A 3,836-nucleotide genomic window follows, 5' to 3' on the forward strand; every position below is an offset into this window, starting at 1 on the left:
GTAGCTAAGCATGTAATGGCGTAGCTTCTTCGTGGCCCACACAAGAGCGAGGCATGTCTTTTCGAGTTGTGAGTATTTGCACTCGTACTCCAAGAACTTCTTACTAAGGTAGTAGATATCCCTTTCTTCACTTCCTACAGTTTGAGCTAGCATGGCACCCATGGCTGTTTCGGTTATGTGATACCCCGAATGAAATTATATTATATAATAAAATTAAGTAAGTTATTCGTTAAAAGAGGAAAGAATTTTTATCAATGTGGAGTCGAGAGAGTACATAAAATGAAATGGATCCTACCCGGAGGGGGATATTGGCCCAATAAAATTCGAAAGGCATAATAACCAAGTATAGGTAAGACCCTAAAATAAGAATAAAATAGTTCGATTGAAGTCCGACTTAATAATAACTTTACCCGTAGAATTTTACTAGACCTATCCCAAAGAAAATAACCCGTAAAATAAAATATCTAGATATTTATAGATTTTATAATATAATAATGATTTTCATCACATGACAAATGTTTAAAAAGCAAAAATATATAAGAGGAATGTGGTATATGGATGTACCACGTATTGTTATAGGGACATAGGTAGTGAATGATGACTTTTCATTGGTGTTGGAGATTTCCACGTAGAAACTAGCCATGCAAATAAACCGACTTTGCCAAACTATAAATAGATGTGGTTGCATCCTCATTCTTACTCGCACACACAAAGCAAAAAATGGAGATTAGTAGATTGTTACTACGTAGTTCCTAGATAACATGGTAGTAACTAGCAAATCATTCATATATAAGGTATATTTCCTACCCCTTCTTCTTAAGTTAATATAATGAGTAAGTATATTATCGTTATAATTACTCGACTGATATTATAATGTACGTGAATTATTGTTTATGTGATAAAGTTATGTTATATTTGTATATTTTACGTAATGTGGTTTACGTGAGATATGACTGTGGTACTATTTGTGTTAATAATTAACGTTATAATGCTCACATGATAAGGTTAATGTTAAAATACCATTGCTAAGATGTACATTTGGCCAATGTATCATCTGGGACATATTATTGGAAGGGACCGGACCACATTATTATTTTATCCCGTGTACATGGATGTGAGCTCTGAAGTGGGCTCGGCAGGGAGCTCGGCAATTGGCTCCGCCCCATTATATCCGGATAAAAAGAAAGAAAGAAAAATAGAAAAAGAAAAAAGAGAAAAAGATGGTTATCTTGTGTACACGGAGGAGGGCATAGCCTAAGGGAGTCTCGGCTCCGTAATGTGGCCCTGTTCAATAATAATGACCCGAATTATATTAATTTGAATTGGAGGTTATGGGAAATATACTCAACATGTGGTTGGTTGACCCTTTATTTTATTAATCTTTTTCAGGTATAGGAAACAGGGAAGGGCATGAGTGAGATTGACGTAAGAAAATAGAATGAGAATAATGTATCATAATAATATAATCTTATCAATAAGACTTGTTACTAGTTATTTGGTTGTACTAAAGAATAATGTAAGCCTTGTATTTCCCTGTATGGGGAAATACGGCGGTAACGCTCTGTAATTTCCGCTGCTATTAATAAAATATACCATTTTGTATTCCTGTTGTTTACGGGGCGTTACAAAAGTGGTATCAGAGCTTAGGCTAAAGAATGAAAAAAAAAATTATTTAATAAATTATATGGATAAAAAAAAAACATAAATTGACCGAGAGATGGGTAGACGTCCTAGGAATCATGGGTAGCTTATAGGATTTTATCTTGTTTATTTGCTTGTTAACTTATGTGATTACCTTATTTGACTTAAGGATATTATTTATGTGTCTTTTTAGTATTTATCGTTAGTTCACTATTTGATACGGTCCTTGGGGACATACCATTCTATATATGTGCACACTTTTAAGATCATAGCTTACATAAGAAAAAAAAAAGTATAAAGAACTACTAGGTTCAGTCTTACTGTCATGTCACAAGGTTAAAGACATTAGAGGATGCGTGAGAAACAGAGTCTAATTCCATAAATACAGAGTGTAATAGAGATATTATACTTTAGTCATTTAGACTCCCGAACCATGAAAAATATAATATTATAGAGGTATAATAAATTTATTTTAGTGTCGAGTATTAATGGATATAGTCCAAAGTAGAGTGCACTAGAATTACTTAACGGCAACGACGTAGGAAATGTCGATGTTATTCAATAGAGGAATGGTGAAGTATTATGTATGTCCGAGCGAGTCCGAGGAGATGATGGTCTTTGTAGTTTATGTTAACGAAGAAGGTGTGATATATGTAGAATATAGATAAACTATGTTAAGTGACTATCAAGATTTTCGAAATCCTGACTGGTAAAAGAAAAGAAAGGGGCTTGTCGTATTTATTATGGAAGAAGAAGGTTGTGCCTAACTTTGTGAAGGAATGAGAGGCAGGAGTTAGGAGTATAGAAAGGAAGTGAATAATGCGATCTTTATTTGATTGGAGAAGCTTAGCGTTGGAGGCATATAGGAAAAGAGAAAAAAATAAAAATAAATAAAGAATCGAGTACGATGAAGTCAATGTAAGTACATTTATGTAGTTCGAATTTTAGAGGCATTTGTATGGTAAATAAAAGGAGGAAGAATTTTAAAGTTTGGATCAGAAATATTGTGGTTTCATTCCTATATATTGAGGATGTTAGAAAAAAAAATATTTGGAGGTTTGAAGGTATAAAGTTTTAGGGGCTTGTAAATGTTTAAGTGAATAATTATTTCAGTTATGGAGAATGTTGAATTAATATCTTTGGAGGTCATTAGTGAGCATCACAAAGTCTTATTAGAGTTTTGAAGATATTGTGGATTGAGGACTTGGATGATATTATTAAGGGATTTATGGCTAATAGAGTTGTACTTACGTCGTTTGGATTATGCTAATGAGATTGACATTGGGTTACTTAGGGGTAAAATAAAAGGATAAAAATATTTTCATGTTTTAATTTGTATTTTGAGAATGACTGTGATTTTGGGGATTGAAATTTGGAAGTTGTTGGTTGTTGATAGTAATTAGGTAATATGCTGGTGATAGTGAAATTTGGATTGTAAAGTTTTGCTTCAAAGAAAGTATTAGATTAGTGAATGCTTTTTTCTTTTATAATTAAGTTATTTGTGATTAAGATGATAAGATCATGATATCAGGTGACTACATTATTTCATGGATCTATAGATGAAATAGTAGACATGATTGAAGGTATTTTGTGGGATTAGTGATGTATTAGGCATTATTAATGTGGGTTACTAAGTAATTGCGGATTAATGGAATATTAAGGATTAGAGTTATGATGTTTTAATTGGGGAACATTTGGATTTTTCATGAAGCCCAAATTGAAAGAGCTCAGTTAAGATGAGATGGCTATTTACTGTTTTAAAGTATCGGTGTTGAAATAGTATTAGCATAAGACAATATCGTAATATTTTGTAGTTGAGATGTCAACTTCGGAAAGGAGCCTAAGTGGTCCGAGAATCTCAGATCGTTTAAGAAATCCGAGGTTCGATTTCTAATAAATGCAAAAAAAAAAAAAAATCCAGTTTTTATCTTTTTAAACATGATTCATATGTGTAGTTTACTTATTTAACAAGTAATTAAGGCGATAATAAAACTTCTAAGAATATACAAATCACTAGAGTAGTGACATGTTTAATAATATCAAGAGAGGATTACAAGCACTAATTATTTATTTCGTAATATAAACTATAATTATTGCAAATATCGCTACTAATACACCTATTAGTATCATTAGCAAGCTAATGAGTGTCTTCACTTCATTAAGGGACTTTGTAACGGAATTATAAAGCTCATCGG

The 3,836-nt window shown here is 32.3% G+C and overlaps 1 long non-coding RNA gene across 1 annotated transcript; it reads left to right on the forward strand.

Moving 5' to 3' along the window:
- Positions 1-704: 704 nt before the first annotated feature.
- LOC141640390 (uncharacterized) lies at positions 705-1,494 on the forward strand. Its single transcript, XR_012542981.1, has 2 exons — positions 705-794; positions 1,390-1,494. It is a non-coding gene; the product is annotated as an uncharacterized LOC141640390 (long non-coding RNA).
- The last annotated feature ends 2,342 nt before the right edge of the window (positions 1,495-3,836 follow it).

This window comes from Silene latifolia, unplaced genomic scaffold (genome assembly GCF_048544455.1).
Source record: "Silene latifolia isolate original U9 population unplaced genomic scaffold, ASM4854445v1 scaffold_79, whole genome shotgun sequence".
Classification (NCBI taxonomy): domain Eukaryota; kingdom Viridiplantae; phylum Streptophyta; class Magnoliopsida; order Caryophyllales; family Caryophyllaceae; genus Silene; species Silene latifolia.